Raw genomic sequence first — 22,161 nt, forward strand, 5'->3', positions numbered from 1 at the left:
AGATGCTCTTTGTTTCTCTTTATTATGACTAACTTTGTATATAGTATAAAAATATACAAATTCACAGTGCGGAATAAATATCATTGTGGGCACCATGCAATGCAAATTAGCGTTCGTACTCCTCCATATAACTTTGTAATGTTGTATATATGTAGAAACTCTAAAATAATTTTTTGGCCACACTTTATTCAAAAGGAATGTTGTATGCGAAATAAACGTGAAGAGAGGGCTTTTTAGATCAATGGGGTACGTGATGTAACATGTGTGAATGTGTAGTTGATGCATTTGGCGGGGCCTTGAGAGGTATGTGTGTGTATTACTTATTCGAGAGAGGCATGGATAGAGGGGCCGAAGGGGGGGTGGGAGAGATAGCACGAGAAATGAGAGTGATCTAGAGAGAGAGAGAGACGAATATTATGTCACGACAAGAGATTCCATTCCCTTGAGTGTGTATATGCAAGGGGGGGGAATAGAGGCACCAGGAGGAATTTTTTGTGTGTGTGGTGTTTATGTTGGTATGTGTGGGTGTGAGAAGATAATGAGACGTGGGGGTATAGGGTGTGTCACCACGTGAGGTCCGGTGGGTCGAGGTGAGGCCCTTCGTTCGGTTCCGTCCTGCGCCACATTGGTCGGCCCATGACACATTTAGGAAGACCCATGGATGACTAGTCGTACAAGACAAAGATAGCAGAATTGTGAAGGACTCTGTGTCCACTGACAAAGCCGGCTAGGATTTGTACCCCTAGGTTCTCGGACTAAGGTAACCCCTTTATCTCTAATATTACTATTCATTCAACCTAACTTTAAGGGGCATCCTACAGAATGCTCTGCTAGAATCATACTCGTCGACTAGGAAGAGAGGTGTGAGATAATGCGTGAGAGACAGGCGTAAAGATAATGTGCGTACATGAGACACGTAGGAAGGTCCATGTATATAGAAAGGGTCGATGAGGATTGTGCGTGTGTATGTTTGCGAGAGGAAGAGTGCTTGTGATAAAGGTTAGTGAAAACAGTTGTAAATGGTTACGAGAGGGAGGGAGGGTTATATCTATAGCATGTGTGCGAGAAAGACACCTTGGGAGAGAGTGTGTGAGCATGTGTGAGAGACCACCAATGGAGAGTGAAACTACACGTAAAAGACTGCTCTACACATTGATTAAAGATATAAATTGTATCCAAATATTAGAATGGGATCATGATATTTGCAATTCGCGTAAGGAGCGGTCATTGATCCATCAGACATCTAGATTCTATCGAATTTGAGCGTGTCTATGTTATTATTCAACACAATTGATCCACATAGTTAGTATTTTGAACTCCAGACAATGCATCGCTTTAGCAATCGAATATCGAGTATAGTTCATGTTGTGTGTGTAAAGCACATTATACATACGAAAGTTATACAATGGACATTTATAAATAGCTACCTATGAAATAACATACATTTGAATTCAACCTAAGGTGGTTTAAAAAATTGAATTCAACATGAAGTCCATTCAATTATTTGAATTTGATATCATGGCATTTGTAAACCATACCTAAACTATGGGGGTACCAATCTTTGCTCTGATTTTGTACATAATAGCATATGTAGTCGTGTACAAAATATATTGAAATTTAGCACCTCCATTCCAAAATAATCGTAGTTATAGGATTTTCAAGTGTCAAAATTTCAAAAGGAAGCGGATATTTTAATGTGGTTTTCAAACATACAAGGTCAAATATAACATTGTCTATTTAGGTCAATCCTCATAGTTCAAGAGTACTCTAAACGTCAATGCTTGTGTTTCAAAATTTCGAACGAAGCGCCAAAAGAGCCTCTACTCGCCCGAAACCGCGTGAGACCAATGTTTGGTAGTACAAGGAAATTACTTTTCTAACAACTCTGACCCGTGAAACCTACCGGCCCGACGTCCAAAGGTCTAAACCGGGGTAGGTTTGTAGCTTCATCTAGACGCCACGCAACCGCCTCCGAAAAACATTCATACACAATGTCCGCCTAAGCACACATGCGCGTGGCCGAAATCGCTCCCGCCCACTATTTGGGACACCTGGGATTACCATCCTACCCTCGACCCGCAGTAGGTCCGAAATTGAAGAGGGGGGCAAAGTTTGTACTTTCCCCAAATTTCAAACAAGCGTGTTCCATCTTCTGTTCAAAAAAGCCAAAAACAAGCGCCTCCCAGACCGAAACATGGTTGCCCCCCACCCGTCTGATTCCCAATTTGTACTCTATGCGCGCCAAAACTACCTCTCCACCAGCCGCGAAACCCCGGCGTCCTCCGTCCGCCATCCCATCCCACCCATCAACCGCCGCCCTCCTCCATCACGCCGGAGCCGATACCCCGACGACGTCATCCACCGCAACCTCAACCGCAACGCCCTCCACGGCTAGTAGTTGAAGCCGAGGCCTAGCCGTCCGTACCCGAGCCAGTTCAACCACGCTGTCCTGCACCTCACCGCTGTCGCTCCAACTTCGCCACCCTCCACAGCACCGGAGCTGTTCCTGCTACGCCGTCCTTCGCTGCCTTGGATCTGCTTCCCCTCCGCTGACATACGGCCACGGCAACAAAGTCAACAATTTGGCCATGGGTTCGTCCAAGCCTGCACCCTCTAGAACATCGGTTCCCCGATAAAAATAAGAAGATCGGCGTGACATCTGGAGGTGACCACACCGGCAACCGAAGAAGGTACTCCTCTTCCCTTATCCATGCAAATCTTACGTCTCTGCTTGCACGGTATTCATCCCACAGAAGACACTAGTTGACCACTTCTTCTTGATACTAGATGTTCCTAGTAACTCGCGATGCACAAGGTTTCTCCTCATATACTATTTGACCTTAGCTAGAGGTCCGTCGCCCCCCTGAATTTCAATTTCTGGCCAGTTGATTCCCAATTAACGGAAGCATTCCCCGGCATAACAGGCACTAGTACGACTATTACGCCGGGGAAGCAGCGCCTTGGTGTTTATCTTAGGGGCGTGTGCAGCCTAGAGCTACTGGCGCCTGATATGGAGGTCGACCGGGATTAAAGGGATGGCTTGGGGGCGCTACCAAGCACGGCGGTGGTGTGAGGTCGATGGGAGGGCGGGGCGACGGAGGCACGGGTCTGGGCCAGTGGTCGCTGGCGATTCGAGAAAGATCGTCAATAGTGACTGGCGGGAGGTAGACGAAGGCCATCTGCCCGTTCCTTATAGATCGGACAGTTCATTAAAAAAATCGACTGACCTATTTATTTTCAGTCGACTGTTATCTTAGATATGACCACATGTGGTGGTGTGCTGGAGGAGTACCTGCATTTCCTGTGCTCATATATTACAAAATCATACGGAGTAGAATCTAATTTTTTTTGCCATGCAATGTTGTAGAGCTATCATATGTCTCCTGTCATTTATTTTCCAGCCACCTGCTATCTGCTACTTTTACAGTGCACTAGTTCTGCACATACTTCATCCATACTCTCACTATTGTGTTTTTATGCTAGGGTATTTCAGAGTCTGCCGAAAGCGGAGGAAAAAAGAAAAGAGACAAGTCGTGTCAGCTTTCTACGCGGCTAGGCGCGGCACGTTACAGCTCTTTAAAGGGTGCAGTGTCAGCAGATGGAGACGGTAAACGTTGCTCTGGAGTTGATGACCTTGCTAGCAATGAACCACCATCCCAGGTGCTTGCTTTAACTTCGTGGTGTCATATGTGGTTGCATGTTCCATATGGTGTCTAGCTTGTATTCGAAAGGCCGAAGTCGGTCTTTATTAAGATAAGGAAAGATATTTTACATGAACCACCATCCCGTGAGCACCAGAAGACAAATAGCTAGTCAGGGCACTAGCCGAGCCAGTGACAAGCCCAGCAAAGACATGCATCACCTGGAAGCCAACTAAAAGCCGCGATGGTGGCGAAGCATCCCGCCTCCCACCAGGCTCTCAGGTCCTAGATGATCATGTTCACCACTCCAGCCAAATGTCTGGCTTGTATTGCTTCCAATTTGGTTAAATTGCATCTACTTAGCTTACACATTATACCATTGAATATGACATGCCTTTCTGTTTTTGGTACATACTAGTACATCTGTGTATTAACCATGTTCTTACATCAAACTAATGTTCTTGTGTATCCCTCATCAATCACTTATGACGAGGCAGGCAGGCAAGGGGACTACTCCTCATTTAAAAAATGCAGCGTCAGCGTCCCGACATGATTCTCAAGAAACAGAAATGCTAGATGAAGATAGTGAACATAGCTCTGTAGTTGATTACAGCATTTCCCCTACACTAGCATCACAGGTGCTTTCTCTAACTTGGCAGCGTGATATGTGGTTGCATGTTGCATATGGTGTCTAGATTGTAATTCTTCCAATCTGGTTAAACTGCATGTGCTAGTCTGCTTAGCTTATACTCCTGTAAATGTGACAATATACCTGTTAATGTGACATGCCTTCCTGTATTTAGTACATAGTACATCTATCTATTAAGAATGTCCTTACATAAAACTATTGTTTTTTTGTATCCTGCATCAATCAATATGATGAGACACCTTTAGTATATGCAGTGCGATATTAGTTGCATCTTTCATATGATTTATAGCATGCACTGCTTCTAATTTGTTGAAATTCCATTTATGCTATGACGCTTTTAACTTGGCTGAGTCATATTGGTTGCATCTTTCATGTGGTGTCTGGCTTGCATTGCTTCTTATTTGCTGGAATGGTTTCTACTTAGTTTACACAAACAGTTGTGAACATGCCATGTCGTCCTGTTTTTCGTACATATTCCATCCTGGTATCATGTGTTTGCCTTACATCAAAGTAGTGATTCTCAGTATCATGCATGAATGAGTTCTGATGAAGATAGAATTTTATTGCTTTTTCTTGTCGGTTTTACTTGAAAATTCAAAATCAATAAAGCGGAAGGAAGTTAGCAAGGCAGCGGATAAAGGTGCTCCTTCCAAACGGAGGGCCTCTACAGTTTCTACTCCTCCACACCCCCAAGATGATTTCCAAGACAACACATGCATAGACACTCAACAAAGCTGTGTTTATGATGAGCATGTTTCCCCTAGTGCAGCATCACTGGTGCTCCCTCTAACTTGGCACTGTTATATGTGGTTGCATGTTATGTGTGATGTCTAACTTGTATTGCTTCTAATTTTGTTGAATTCCATCTGCTTACTTTACAAATTATACTTGAATAAGACACGTGTTCCTGTTTCTAGAACATACAATATATGTCTATCACACCATGTTCTTACATCAAATTACTACTGTTGTGTAACCTGCAACAATCACTTATCATAAGACACGTTTGACTTTGGAGTGTGATATAGGTTACATCTCACATTCTTTTCTAGCTTGTACTACTAATTTGTTGAAATGGCACTTATGACGAGACAGTTTTAACTTGGTAGAGTGATATTCGTTGCATCTTTCATATGGTGTCTAGCTTTCATTGCTTCTAATTTGTTCAAATGCCTTCTCCTTAGTTTACACATCATAAGCTGTGAATATGCAATGTTGTGAATATGCAATGGCACTAATGACGAGAGACCTCTAACATGGTAGTGTGATGTTGTTTGCATCTTGCATATGATTTATTTCTTGTACTGCTTCACATTTGTTTAAATGCCATTTATGCTGAGACACTGCTAACTTGGCAGAGCAATATTTGTAGCATCTTTCATATGGTGTCTACCTTCCATTGCATTGCTTCTAATTTGGTGAAATGTCTTCTTCTTAGTTTACACATCATAGTTCTGGTTATCTCTTCCGTCCTGTTTTTCATACATATTACATCCTCCTATCATGTGGTTGTCTAACTTCAAAGTTCAGTTCGTCTGCATCACGCATCAATTTGTTCCGAAGAACTAAATTGTTATTCGTTTTTCTTGTCGGCTTGACTTAACATGGCACAGAGAAAGAGGAAGAAACACAGAATGGCAGGGAATGAGAAGCGGATGAATCCTACAGATTCTGCTGGTACTGATGGTGCAATAGAAGGTGAAAGTCCAGCGGAAAATTCTACAAACATGGCATCCCATGCTACACGAGCGGCAAAAAAGCCAAATAGAAACAAATAGCTGCCACCAAACAAGCAGAGACAGCCCTAGTTCTTGCAACACCTACCACAGTACTACCAGTTGCACGACATACTCGTGCGTCAACTGAGCTAGCAGCATGTTCCCAATCTCTCTTGCCACCTAACACTACTTCCCAAGCACTCTTGACACAAGACGAGTTGGCAATATCAGATGAACCTTGTGAGCTTTAACAACAAGAAGGTAGTTGCTGGAGTCAAGTTACAGTTGCATGCTTCTTTATATGTAGTCTCACAGTTTGATGTACACTAACACTTCCTATGTTCGTTGTTGGACTAGCACCTAGGCGCAAGAGGAAACAAACATCAGGGAAAATGCTCGATAGGTTAACTAAATCTAGAGGAGGAAGAATGGAGATCCGTTTTGAGGCAGGTTTAAAGAGGCCATGTGATGCTACAGAGTCAGCCAAGTCAGTATCAGAGGCAGCGGTTGCCGTTAGGTGTCATGTACGTATCCTCCCAACATGGATTCAGTACAGGAATGACAAAGACGAAACCCAGTTCAACACCTTCCTCGACCATTTATCTGTAAGTATGGTTATGTATGGAAACTAGTAATATCGTCTTGCTTTGTTCCATACTTTCTAGGTTGCTGATAATGAGACTCCCATAATTTTCAGATGAGGCTCAAGTTGGATAGCCAAGATGATGCAACCAGACAAGCTTGCACCCATGTTTTCAAGTCTGCTCTACGACAGTATCGGTATAACTTGAGGAAAACTCACTTTGAAGGCAAGGCTAACAGTGAACTTTCCCAAACATCTCCAGTGGAAAATATATCGGATGAAGACTGGAGGGGCCTTGTTAAACACTGGTCTGATCCAAAGTATCAGGTACATTATATATATGTGATCAGATCACATGTTGAAGTCCTATTGACGCATGTGCCACACAAATATATCTTCTTGTAGGTGAACTGTTCAAAGAACAAGGCCAACCGTACGAAAGTGAAATTCCAACAGATGACAGGATCTCGTAGCTATATTGCACACTGCGAGGCTCTTGTTATTAGCTGCTGTTTCACTCTTTTCGCTGTACCATACTATCAGATCTATATTGACTTGTTCGAAATGCAGAGGAAAGCCCGCAAGGACCAAAAAGTACCTGAACCAAATGCTGTGGAAATCTTCAAGGACTGTCACACCAGCAAGAAGAAGGGCATGACTACACCAGTCAAAGCCCCTGTTGTAAGTCCTTAATCCTCATGCCTTTTAACTACTACTTACTCTGACTTGTGCCTTGAACTGCATGGTTTGCAGCCAATGTCTATTACTCTTTTCAATTTTATACACAATTGTCTTAGCGTATCATTGCACCTTACAAGGTTTAAAAGGGAGGAGTGATGTTCCTTTGATCTTGACCCGTAATCTAGTTCCGTGCTGGACTTGCCCACACAACATTACAATTGCATGTTTGTCTGTTCTCTGTTGTTTTGTGATATGAATGATGTCATACTATGATTACTGTATTATAAACTTCATCTCTTTATCCTTAGCCCTCAATACAATGTGAAGAAATAGACAATACATTAGCAATGGTACATGGTCATATGTTTGGAACCTGGTTTTATTATGTACTTTGCAATAAAATACAACTAATATTTTACATGGGTTCACCAGAATAAGTTATGTATATAGACCAAAGCTATTTTGTTTGGTTTTGCTGCCTCCTTAATATCTTCTGTTCTGGTACTACTAATGTAAAACCTCAACTTTTCAGCGAGCTATGGAAAAAATGGTGGAACCGCCACCTTTTGAAGGTGGCGAGGCAACTATAACCGCAATGTCAGCTCTTGCTGCAGTGGGTCAGTACCTGTCCACTAACAGTGCCAAAAGCACGTTCCTGCGTAATACTGGGTTGGTTGTTAAGGCAATGTCGTCCAAACTGCCTCATGATGAAGATATGCAAGCTCAAAGCAATGTTGTATCTGCGCTCCAGACAGAAGTCCATTCCCTAACAGAGGCCCTTTGTGAAACAAGGAGAAACATTGCTCAATGTCGTCAAGATATGCATGGTTTTGAAACCAGACTATCAGACATTTGCTATGTTGTTCAGGAGCCTAGGAGAAATGAAGGTGAGGGTTATGGTGCTCCATCGGACAATACAGCACGAAAATGTAACAGTCAGGTCAAATGAACCGAGCTTCTAAACTTTTGGTGGTGCATTTATCTGCTAGACTGTTAAGTTTTATGCCAACCTTCCTTTTGTTATATAGTTGTAATTTTTTTTGGTGCGATACAAAATTTATTCTTAACCTGCAGCCACCGGCTGAAGAAAACAGCAAGCTATTTTTGTATAGTGTAGGGTGTTCCCTATATTTGCACTGGTGGCGATCTTTGATGCCGAGTGGATGTAATCTGTGCAATCGCCTTAATAGCCTAGCGTTAGTTTCAGCCTTATTTATTTCCTAGTCTTCTTTTTCCCTGGTTTGGTAGTGGCCGCAACTACCCATGGGCCATATACGGGCCGTAGGATCCATGGGTCTCCTACGGGCCATCGATAAATTGGCCTGTAATCGGTGGGCCTTGGGCCGTCGATAAATGGGCCTGTAATCGGTGGGCCTCGGGCCATCGGATAAATGGGTCTACATGGGCCGTAATCGGGTGTAATTGGTATCGGCCTAGCACGGTAACGGGACGTTAACAGGTCGTAGGACTGCAAAAGCTTAATTCTATCACAGGCATAACGGGTCGTTAATGGGCCAGAATATAGGACGGGCTGGCCAAAAACGGGCCGACTCTTGCCATGGGCCGAATTTGGCCCATTAGGGTAATAGGCCAGTAATGGGTCGAGTCTTGCCATGGGCCGAATTAGGCCCATTTGTGGAACGTGCCAGTAACGGGCCGACTCTGGCCATGGGCCCAATTTGGCCCATTAGGGGAGCAGGCCAGTAATGGGCCGGAAGTAATTGAGGGCCGAAAAGGAGACCAAGAACATATGGGCCGTCAATAGGCCAAAAGCTAACACGGGCTGGAAATGACCCATGTAAATCACGGGCCATTAACGGGTACAAAGAAAATTACTGTTCATTATGGGCTAGAGTCACCGTGGGCCTGTAAAGGGCCGAAAGATACGAATGCCTCATATGAGCCGAAAGACGTCGTGGGCCATACATGGGCCGAAAGTGAAATGGGCTGGTGTTATATTCGACGGCCCACATGACGTTGTTGGGCCGATTTCCTTTAGTGCCTAACGAGCTGTGAGTTAACGGGCCATAAAATGGGCCATTTGCAAAGAGACCGTTAACAGGCTTTTCGTGGGCCAGCTCGTTAACTTTTAACCAAGTCAAACGGGCCGGATTTGTAAGCTAAATGGGCCAGTGGTGGGCTGTGGCACGTGTCGACATATCATAGGCGCCTATCTGACCCACTAACGAGCTGACACGTGTTTCGTCCGACCAATAAGAATTTTACACGTGGAAATTTCCCATTGGTCGGGGCTGTTAACGGGTTATCGGATCCAAAACCCGACCCGATAGCTTAACGGCGTTCCGTTATGGTGGATGCCACGTGTCGGTAACCCTTGATGAAAGCACTTCTGGGACGCGCGATTTATCGTCATGGAAGTGGACACTTCCGTGATGATAATTTTGGTAATGTCATGGAACACTTCTACGACAGCACAGGTATGACTATCTTGATTCTGTCATAAAATCGTCATGGGTGTACATGCATGACAAAAAACAAGACCTACTGTGACAAACACGTATCATCACGGAAGTGTGTTTTTTTTGTAGTGTTATCCTCTCCTCGCATCACTACCTTTTTCTGATTTTCACTCCCTTTACTAGCAGTTCTTACAGCATAGGTGTCAGTATTGTTTTCCTTTCCTCCATATTTATTAGCTCCACCTCCTAGATTTTCTCTTCTATCAGTTTCCATGTTTTCCTGTTTAATTGCATCTTCATCTCCATCTTTCCTTGCCTCAGAGCTCTGAACATTGCTTGAACTATCCCCAACAGGGACCTCCACAGCAAATTTCACTTTGAAGGTTTTGCCTTCCATCTCAAACATTCTTTCTGTAGGGATTTTAGTGGGATCCCTACAGTGGACTTTCACCCTAACAAAATCAAACATGTTCTGGAACATTCCTTGCCAGTCCATGTCCAAGAGTAGACCAAAGGAGGATGTGCATTGGTCCACCACAGCCCATTCACACCACCTGGGAAGTAATCCTCTGATCTGAATCCAGACCTCGGTCAGCTCTTCCATGTCGCCTAGCTCTTCTTTCTAGACCTCCACATTAACAACTACATCTTTTTTAGTAAGTCCAAAACATGGGTATCCAGCCACCTGTTCCATAAATATGTGTGGAGGAAACTTAACCAGATATGACCACTCATCCAAGCTCCTAATCTGCCATGGCCAATTTGTCTTATATATCGATGATAATTCTTTAGCCAGCTCCTCTTTACTGATCTCACCCTCCTCAATGTAGACCACACCACAATTCTTCAAAACACCAATTCAATTCACCCCCATGTCAGAAGCCTCCAGATGATAGAATCCTAACCCTGGTGCAGCACTCCCAATATATTTCGCCACCTGGTGAGGCCTTTTCTTAACAGGGCATGCATCCACTTGGTGTACTGTAGCTTTACAAATGAAACATTTCTTGTGTTTTTCACACATAGCTCGATGATGTCCAGGATCCCCACAATTGTAGCAAGAGACCTGAGCATATTTCTGTGAACTCCAAAGCATCACCACTTTGATCACCTCCAGCCGCAATTCCTGTGCCTGCAGTTACTTTATTTTGCCCTTTCTTCTGCTTCCCCTCTTTCCCCTGAACCTGATTCTGAGCTCGAGCTTTCCGCTGATGCATTTGCGCCTCCATTTGTTGCCCCTGCCAGACCCCCACTGCCCTTGTTGAGGAAACATCCCTGGCGGAGGATAAGGAGGAAAACCACCAGCAAACATCCATGAGGAGGAGCCCCTAGGTAGCCGAAGAACGGTGACGGCTATCCAAACGGGCCCATCCCCCTGATCTGGCGCACCTTGCATTTGTTGCAGCGGCAACGGCCTCCCCGCGCCTCTCCCCCTACCTCGACCTCTTGAACTATCTACCATCTCCTTCTTATTCTCCCACAGATCCCTAACCAACCTCAACCTTCCAGAATCTGAGGCAAAGTAGTTGAAATTGATCGGCTCTCTGAATCCCAACTCTCTATCTGCTGCTGGAAAACAATCCTCAGACCGGAAATTTTTCTTCTCCCACAGATCCCTATGGATCCAAACTATGACTCCCCCTGCTCTAGGGTTCGCCCTCTTTTTCTGGTCACCGCACCGCACGGGTTGTGGAGGGGAGGATGTTGATATCTGCTCCCCCCATAGCTGTCCAAAGTAGGTGGCATCCACCTCCTCCCACTCACTGACAGCAGGGCCCGCATGTAAGTCACCTGGGCGCAGATCCTTCTTGACCAAATCCTCCCTCGTGTGCAGCTCGAATTTGAATCCTCCATGCTCACCAAGCACCAACAATGTCGAGGAACACATTGGATTCTCCTCACAGCTGGGATCCAGTACTCAAAAACCAATTTCTCCAGTCTGCTCCCCACTCAATCCCTCCTGAACAGCCTCCACTTTGCCCTCTGCACCCTCAAAGTTGAGCATGCTTCCCTCTCCGCCCACAGCAAAATCAGATCCACTGTCAGCTCCAGCGCCATGGCGAAAATCCTCACATGCTCATTTGCATCGTTCCTCGACATTGCACACAGAGCCGGAGTCCTTTTGGCATCTCGCAGATTCCGCTCTGCCTGGTTTCTCGTGAACACCAGATCTTGGATCTCGCGAACCTCGAAGTTGAGCATGCTTCCCTCTCCGCCCACAGCAAAATTAGATCCACTGTCAGCTCCGGCGCCATGGTGAAAATCCTCACACGCTCATTTGCCTCAGTCCTCGACATTGCACGCAGAGACAGAGTCCTGTTGGCATCTCGCTGATTCCGCTCTGCCTGGTTTCTCGCGAACACCAGAGCTTGGATCTCTGCATCTGAGGCCACATCTCTGTCTCCCCTTGCACTCATCCTGTCGGCCACCCATCGCCGTTGTTCCCCTTCCGCTGCCCTCCGCCTCCTCCAGTGCAGCCCCAATCCCCACCCCTGCCAAGGAAAAATGCACCTGCCGCCCGGGGTGAAGGAACTCGGTCAAGCCCCGAGCCGCTCCGAGGAACGTCAGGCGCGTGGGGCGTCGTGTCGCCAGTGAAATCTGCCTAGCAGCCAAGGCGGGAGGCGTCGCCGGAGAGCTCGGTGAGGACGAGGGGGGGTAGGTGGGGCAGGGTGGGGTGGGGTGGGGGTGGGGTGGGGTGGAAGTCGTTCATCTCTCCTTCTGGCACGTATGTATGTTCTCTATATGCGCAAGCCTGATTTATGTATGGTGCTCGCGCGTGGCGCAAGTTCTCGAGTCTCTCGAGTATATATGTATGTATGTATGTATGTATGTATGTATGTATATGTGGCCGCCAGTTATTTAGCGTTGTATATATGCTCTTGAACCTGGTTGGCACTTCCTTCTCTCCTCCACTTTTGTTTCTCCCGAGGGATCGTCCTCTTGAGAAGTGGTAGCTAGCTTGGTCTTGATAATAAAACCTTTCAATTCTGCTGCAGTAGCTTCTTCTTAGGTGAACCACATGATTTCTTTAATGGAAATCCAAAGGGGAGGCACTTCCTAGGTTGATTCCTCCCTCTGTGTATATATCATAGGGCCAAGGAGGAACACCGCCGTCGCATTGCCGCCTGCCTCGTCAAAGGTGTTTACGTCCATGAGAACGACAGGGTGAAGCGTAGGGCGGTTAAGCTGGAGCTGACATGGTGGGAAAGCTTTGGCTTCTGCCTCGAGGATGAGATCAGAGACACCAAGTGCAGCAGCACCATCTACGGTGCCATCTTCGAGCACACGGCCAGCCACCTGTGCGCTCCATGTTATGTTGTCGCCTTCAGGCGCACCAGGACGAATATTCGAGACTACTACTATGACTTGAGAATGGTGATGAACAAACTAGAGAAATGCACGTGTTGCGTGCAAGCGTGCGCCACGATCGAGGGACTTATGAGCATTGGCGGAGCCAGGAATTTACAACAATACAGATTCAAATATAAATTGTTCACCGGCAACAATATCTCGAATGATTAAGAAAATTACAAAATAGATAAGAAAATTACAGCTCGACCATTCACTTTGTCATGGCTTGAAAGTGATATATGAAAACATCATCCGTCACTTCAAAGAAGAATTCCTCTCTGATAAATGTAACCAAGCAATCATTCAAGAGTTGATTCCCCATTTTATTGCGTCCTGATCATTAACATCATAATCAGCGATAGGGATCCTCAACCCAAGATCAGCTTCAAGCAATTGAACATCAAAAACTGCTTCTTCATTGTCATCTTCTTCCTCTATATTTTTAGATTCTTCACTTGCTTCACTCTCAATCTCAGGTTCAACATTATTGGCCCTAGCAATCTGTAGCTGTTGAACCAAAGGGGATACATCCCGCACATGTTGCTCAACCTGAATACATACCTTAGATTTCTTCCCAGCTCTACTCCACAAAGTTTTCGAATCGCTGGTCTTCCTCTTGAGTTTTGGATGTTGTACACAGCGGACTCGCTGTACATGTACTGCCTACAATTCAAAGAGAATTCCTTTGTTATTTTTCTACTAATAAAACCAACAAAATTCTCCCTCCTCAATCACATCTATAGTTGTTTCTCTCTAAGTTGAATAGAAGCTACAAATTCACTGGTGGATTTCACTCTGAATCAAATCAACAAAATTCAGACTTGGAAGATGGAAGATGGAAGGGGGATTTACCTTAGGCTTAAATATTGACTGAGGTGTTGGAGTAAATCACTCCACTATCGCCTCCCCCAGATCCTCGGTGTCTACGACAGCGGTGGCGGCCGTCGGGACCGGCGGGACCCTATCTGCTGCCGCGGCGCTTGGTCCCGTGCTTGGACCCTATCTAGAACCACGACATCCAATATAGAGCCCTATTCCGGCACCATTCCGGAGTGGAACACAATCACGGAGGGGTTCATCATCCTCATTGGTGCCCTTCCGATGATGCGTGAGTAGTTCACCATAGACCTACGGGACCGTAGGCAGTAGCTAGATGGCTTCTTCTCTCTTTGATCTTCAATACAATGGTCTCCTCGATGAGATCTATTTGATGTAACCTTTTCGCGGCATGTTTGTTGGGATCCGATGAACTACGAGTTTATGATTAGTTCTATCCATGAATATTATTTGAGTCTTCCGTGATCTCTTATATGCATGATTGTTATACCCTCGTATTTCTTCTCCGAAACTTTGGTTTGGTTTGGCCAACTAGATTGATTTTTTTGCAATGGGAAGAGGTTCTTTGTGATGGGTTCCATCTTGCGGTGTCCTCACCCAGTGACAGAAGGGGTAGTGAAGCATGCATGTATCGTTGCTATTAAGGACAAAAAGATGGGGTCTATTCCTACATGAATAGTTCTTGTCTACACCATGCCATCGTTCTTATTGCATTACTCCGTTTCTCCATGAACTTAATACACTAGATGCATGTTGGATAGCGATCGATGTGTGGAGTCGGTCTACTAATCTTGGACGTGATGCCTATATACATGATCATTGCCTTGGATATCATCATAATTATTTGCTCTTCTATCAATTTCCCAGCAGTAATTTATTTACCCACCGTATGTTATTTTCTCGAGAGAAGGGCTACCTCTTGAGCATGCGTTGGTTTTTCCTTGAAGAGGAAAGGGTGATGCAGCAAAGTAGCGTAAGTATTTCCCTCAGTTTTGAGAACCAAGGTATCAATCCAGTAAGAGACGACACACAAGTCACCTAGTACCTGCACAAACAATCAAGAACCTTGCAACCAACGCGATAAAGGGGTTGTCAATCCCTTCACGGTCACTCGCAAAAGTGAGATCTAATAGATATAGTAAAGTAAATATTTTTGGTATTTTTGTTGTATAGATTGGAAAGTAAAGATTGCAAAATAGTAAACGAGATGCGATGTAAATAAAAGAGATGTAATATAATAGGAAAGAGACCCGGGGGCCATAGGTTTCACTAGTGGCTTCTCTCAAGATAGCATGTATTACGGTGGGTGAACAAATTACTGCCGAGCAATTGATAGAAAAGCGCATAATTATGAAGACATCTAAGGCAATGATCGTGAACATAGGCATCATGTCTGTGTCAAGTAGATCGAAACGATTCTGCATCTACTACTATTACTCCACACATCGACCGCTATAAGGGCATATTTCACCCTATGTGGTTTTGGTGATTGATGACAATGCTTTTGCAAACTAATCATGTGCATTGAGCATTTCAAATACATCATGTCTAAACACAAGACGATTTGGTGCCCCTCGAAGACTAATGAAGACAGTCTTTCTCTATGTTTCTTTTCGGTGGATTTGAGTCGTAGGAAAGCCGTACTATTAAGAGGGGGTCCGCGTTGGAAAGGTTTGGGTGGAATGAACACATACACGTCTAATCCTTTTTGCACCACCTTTCCTTTGGCTCTTTGGATCATCCTCCGTCTCTCCGTGTCTCGGCAAAATGAAGGACTCCTAGTGTTGCTGAACAGAGGCATGCGGTAGTAGTGCTCTACCGAGCGGTACTACCGCAGGCTCTTGTGGTAGTACTGGCCACCATCGCGGTAGTACCGTAGGTGCTCATGGTAGTACCGCTCCTTGTGAGCGTTAGTACCGTGGCCTCAGGCCAGGCGCAGCTGCTCGAGCAGTAGTAGGGGCAGATGTAATCTTTTACATCCGCGCCCTATGTGGTAGTACCGCTCCATGGGCAGGGTAGTACAGTGGGCTCTGGCCAGGCATAGCAGCATGAGCGGAAGTAGGGGCGGATGTAATTTTTTACATCCGCGCCCTACACGGTAGTACCGCTCCGGCCTTGCAGTAGTATTGTTTCATATTTTTGCATAGATCAAAACTGAACGAAAGTAGTCACGAATGTATTTTTATATGTCCGTGCCTTCTCAGCCTAGACTACTCCTGCATTGTGGTAGTACTGCAAGGGGGCGCGGTAGTACCACGCCAGCGGTTCTACCACTCCCTGCCTTAGCGCACCAGGACTGGTCTTTGCCCCAGCCGTGCCAACGGTAGTACCACAATGCTCCGCGGTAGTACCGCAGGCCATTGCGGTAGTACCACTTGTATGATGCGGTAGTGCCACGTGTCGCAGGCTGAGTTGGTGGATAATGGTTGGATTTATCCCTGGACTATAAAAGGGGAGTCTTCTTCTCCGAGTTGACTACCTCTTCCATCTCCAAGCTCCATTGATGCTCTAAGCTCCATTTTTGCATGATCTCTCTCCCTAGCCAATCAAACTCGTTGATTCTCTAGGGATTGGTTGAGAAGGCCTCGATCTACACTGCCACCAAGAGAAATTTGATTCCCCCCACTAATCCCTTGCGGATCTTGTTACTCATGGGAGTTTGAGCACCCTAGACAGTTGAGGTCACCGCGGAGCCATAGTCCATTGTGGTGAAGCTTCGTGGTGTCGTTGGGAGCCTCCAATTAAGTTGTGGTGATTGCCCCAACCTTGTTTGTAAAGGTTCGGTCGCCGCCTCCAAGGGCACCAATAGTGGAATCGTGGCATCTCGCATTGTGTGAGGGCGTGAGGAGAATACGGTGGCCCTAGTGGCTTCTTGGGGAGCATTGTGCCTCCACACTGCTCCAATGGAGATGTACTTCCCTTCAAAATTAAGGAAATTCCGTAACATATCCTCGTCTCCATCGGTTCCGCTTTTGGTTATCTCTCACCTTTACTTGTGCTTAATATATTGTGTTATATCCCTTGCTTGCTTGTGTGCTTATTGTTGTTGCATCATATAGGTTGCTAACCTAGTTGCATATCTAGACAACCTACATTGATGCAAAGTTTAATTTGGTAAAGTAAAGCTAAAAATTGTTAGTTTCCTATTCACCCCCCTCCATTCAAGTATATCGATCCTTTCAATTGGTATCAGAGCCTCGTCTCTTATTTAAGGGCTTTACCATCCTAAGAGTATGGTTGACACCATAAACGGTGAGGAGGAGCACCCCGGTGTGAATCCTTCTTCATCTATAGCCGATGGGGGATCCCCAATCTCACGTGAAGAATTCAATGTGGCTTTGGACACATTGAAAACCTCCATGACGACCGAGGTCAAAGGCATGTTCAAAGAGTTCCTTGTTTGTCTTAAATTATCCACCGCACCTTTGGAAGTGGCCGCTCCCACTAACAAGGTGGATGATGCCAACTCCGATAAGGGGGAAGCTTCTAGTGATAAAGTTCCTTTACCTAGTGGTAGAAATGGTAGCGGCATCTTTGCCCATGTTGAACCACCTCTTACTTATGGAGGACCAGTTCCCTCCACTCATTTAAATCATGCGGGATATCCTCCTAAGATTGTCAAAAATGAGGATTTTGACTCTTGGGTCTATCGCTTTAAACATCATTTAAACCATGTTAATACCAATCTTTGGAGAATTATTGAGCAAGGTTTCTATCCGCATGACCCAAGCAACTTTAACCCGAGAGAAGCCACGGATCATCAATTCAATGAGAATGCCCTCTTCATCATCCAAGATGCAATTCCATCCAAAGACATTGCTCATCTCCGTTCGTTCACCGTGGCCAAGGAAGCTTGGCACCATTTTGTTTCTCTTTACAAGGTAAGCACAAGCATTCAACGCTCCAACTATGAAGTGGTGCAAGATGAAGCCGATGAGTTTGCAATGAATGAAGATGAAGAACCTCGTGAGCTTTACCAGAGATTAAGCACTCTCGCATTCTCTCTTCGAGATCATGGGAGCAAGGATATGGATGATAATTGGATCAAGCTTAAATTCCTCAAGGCCATGATGCCTTACCATAAGGCCATGTCCTCCGTCATCCGTCAAAGGCCGGACTTACACACATTTCCCTCAAGTGAAGTGTTGGATGAGTTTGTGGCAATGAGAATCTTGGACAAGACCGCCGACAATGTGGTGTTGCATTCTCAAAGAGCAAAGAAGCCCAACCTTGCCTTGAAGGCCAACGCTAGTGTAGAAGAAGAGGATGAAGAGGAAGATGAGGAGGGCAACCCTGAAGATACGAAATATGATTATCATGAGCACATGGCTCTTGCTTCAAGGCAATTTTGGAGCAAGAAGAAGTCAAGGCCCAATTTCAAAAAGAACAACTCAGGTGAATTCAAGGGCAAGTGATACGTCTCCAACGTATCTATAATTTTTGATTGTTCCATGCTATCATATTACCTGTTTTCGATGTTTACGGGCTTTACTAAACACTTATATATCATTTTTGGGACTAAACTATTAACTGGAGGCCCAGCCCAAATTGCTGTTTTTTTGCCTGTTTCAGTGTTTCGCAGAAAAGGAATATCAAACGGAGTCCAAACAGAATGAAACCTTCAGGAGAGTTATTTTTGGAACAAACGCAATCCAGGAGACTTGGAGTGGATGTCAAGAAGTAGATGAGGAAGCCACGAGGAAGGAGGCCCCCCCCACCCTCGTGGGCCCCTCGTGGCTCCCTAACCGACTTCCTTTGCCTATATATATATATCTACGTACCCCAAAAACATCCAGGAGCACCACGAAACCCTATTTCCACCGCCGCAACCTTCTGTATCCGGGAGATCCCATCTTGGAGCCTTTTCTGCCACTCTGCCGGAGGGGGAATCGATCAGGGAGGGCTTCTACATCAATGCCATAGCCTCTCCGATGAGTTGTGAGTAGTTTACAACAGACCCTCGGGTCCATAGTTATTAGCTAGATGGCTTCTTCTCTCTCTTTGAATCTCAATACAATGTTCTCCTCGATCTTCTTGGAGATCTATTCGATGTAACTCATTTTGTGGTGTGTTTGTCGAGATCCGATGAATTGTGGGTTTATGATCAAGTTTATCTATGAGAAATATTTGAATCTCCTCTTAATTCTTCTATGTATGATTGGTTATCTTTGCAAGTCTCTTCGAATTATCAGTTTGGTTTGGCCTACTACATTGATCTTTCTTTCAATTGGAGAAGTGCTTAGCTTTGGGGTTCAATCTTGCGGTGTCCTTTCCCAGTGACAGCAGGGGCAGCAATGCACATATTGTATTGTTGCCATCAAGGATAAAAAGATGGGGTTTATATCATATTGCTTGAGTTTATCCTTCTACATCATGTCATCTTGCCTAATGTGTTACTCTGTTCTGATGAACTTAATACTCTAGACGCATGCTGGATAGCGGTCGATGTGTGGAGTAATAGTAGTAGATGCAGGCAGGAGTCGGTCTACTAATCTTGGATGTGATGCCTATATACATGATCATGCCTAGATATTCTCATAACTATGCACTTTTCTATCAATTGCTCGACAGTAATTTTTTCACCCACCGTAATACTTATGCTATCTTGAGAGAAGCCACTAGTGAAACCTATGGCCCCCGGGTCTATTTTCCATCATATAAATTTTCGATCTACTTTATTTTGCATTCTTTACTTTCCAATCTACATCATAAAAATACCAAAAATATTTATCTTATCTTATTATCTCTATCAGATCTCACTTTCGCAAGTGGCCATGAAGGGATTGACAACCCCTTTATTGCGTTGGTTGCGAGGTTCTTGTTTGTTTGTGTAGGTATGAGGGACTTGGAGTGTAGCCTCCTACTGGATTGATACCTTGGTTCTCAAAACTGAGGGAAATACTTATGCTACTTTGCTGCATCATCTTTCCTCTTCAAGGGAAAAACCAACGCATGCTCAAGAGGTAGCAGCAAGCAACGTGTGATAACATGTTGCAATTGTGGAAATGTGAGCCATTTTGTTGCAGAGTGCCCTTACGAGAAGCGGGAAGACAATGGTGGCAAGCTCATCCGAAAAGACAAAGCCAAGTCCTTCCCTAACAAGAACAATTTCACCAAGAAGACTCCAACCAAAGGGTTGGTGGCACAAGAAGAATACAATGAGGATGATGATGATGATGAAGATAGTGAAGCCATGGCCATGGCCTCCATTTCCATTTCCACAACTCCACGGGTGTCTCTCTTCTATTCACCCAACGGGAACATCACCGCCAAGTGCCTCATGGCCAAAGCCACCAACAAGGTAACCCCCAACATCAAAACTACCATCATTACTAATCCTTCCTTGACGAATTGCATTGATGAAAGTGAGGGGTCTAATGAGGAAGTAAATGAATTTGAGTCTTTTATGAGTAAGCTCAAGGGAAAATCCAAGAAGCACTTCATTGCTCTCTTGGAACAACTTGGTGAAGCCAATGACATGATCGAGGCTCATGAAGAAACCATCTTTAAGATGGAAGGTCATAGTCGTGACTATGCCGATGAGATATTGGACCTCTCTAATGCGCTTGAGGAAGAGCGTGTTCACCGTTTGGCTCTTGAGGAGTCACACAACGATGACCATGCTAAATTAAATAAGGATCTTGATCATGCTCTTGTTGTATCTCGTGTGCTCGGTTCTGAGAAGGCTAAACTTGGGGTTGACCATGCTAGACTCAAAGAGGAGTTTGATATACTTGACAAGGCTCACAAGGCCTTGAAGGGTGCTCATGCTAGCCTCAAGGAGTCTCATGATCAACTCAAAGTGAAGCTAACCAAGGAGAAAGCCACTTTTCCTCATATGGTCTTAATTGAGAATGCAAATGCTACTAACCCGTGTTGTGAGCATGTGCATATTGTGGAGGAGAATGCCAAGTTGAAGGAGCAACTTGAGAAATGCCTTGTGTCTTGCATACAAGGTGAGAAGAATCTCAATGACCTTTTGAGCAATCAAAAGGAAGTGGTGGCCAAGGAGGGAGCTGGGTTCGCACCCAAGTCCGAAGAACAAGAAGAAGAATGACAAGGCCAAATGACCTCCTCCTCGCAAGAAAACTTTTGTGAACGAGGGAGAGGGTGCTTCTAAGGAGAATAAGAACAATGTGAAGGGTGGTGATGTCAAAAAGGGCAATGCCACCCCTTACAACAAAGCCGGCGGCTTTAACCCTTCTTATGTGTTGTGTCGTGCTACTGATGGGCATGTTTATGCTAAATTTGTTGGTTCTCCTTATGAGTACATTGAATGGTCTATTTGGGTTCCTAAGACCCTTGTTACTAACATCAAAGGACCCATTACAAAATGGGTACCTAAAACCAAGCATTGATCTCTTGTAGGTGTTTGCTTCTGGTGGGGGATCATGGTTGCTCGATAGTGGAGCCACAAATCATATGACTGGAAGCAAGGACTTGGTGGTGGACGTGCACACGATCCCATCTATGCCCACCAATATCGAGTGGGGTGATGCCTCGTCTTCTAAGGTATTGGGTCTTGGCAAGGTAGTCATTTCTCATGATCTCACGATCGAGAAAGTCATGCTTGTTGAGTCCCTTGCATAAAGTTTACTTTCCGTTCGTCAACTTGCAATAATGGGTTTTGCCACATTCTTTGATATTGATACCGTGGCCCTCTTGTGGAGCAAGACTCTTAAAGTAGCCTTTGTTGGGCATGTCGAGAATGGTCTTTATGTGATTAACTTTTCGGAGTGACCCACTAAGACCGCGACATGCCTAATGGCTAAAGTTGATGTGGGGTGGCTTTGGCATCGCCATTTAGCCCATGTCAATATGAGATCTTTGCAAAGTCTTCTCAAGGGGAACCATGTCCGTGGACTAACAAATGTTAGCTTTACCAAAGATTGTGCTTGCAGTGCTTGTATCGAAGGAAAGTTACATGAGAAGGCTCACCCTCCCACGACTATCATCTACTTGAAGAGACCCTTGGAATTCCTTCACATGGATCTCTTTGGGCCTCCATCCTTTGATAGTCTTGGGGGTATAAGTATTGCTTGGTGATTGTCGATGATTACTCAAGGTACACTTGGGTATATTTCTTCAAGAGGAAGAGTGAAACTCAACAAACTGTCATCGACTTTGCAAATGAAGCTCAACATCAACATGATGCAATGATCTTGACAATAAGAAGTGACAATGGCACCGAGTTCAATAACTACACCTTGGATGAGTTTCTTAGTGATGAGGGGATCAAGCATCAATATTCCACACCATACACCCCTCAACAAAATGGTGT

Source organism: Triticum dicoccoides, chromosome 5B, assembly GCF_002162155.2.
Source record: "Triticum dicoccoides isolate Atlit2015 ecotype Zavitan chromosome 5B, WEW_v2.0, whole genome shotgun sequence".
NCBI classification, from domain to species: domain Eukaryota; kingdom Viridiplantae; phylum Streptophyta; class Magnoliopsida; order Poales; family Poaceae; genus Triticum; species Triticum dicoccoides.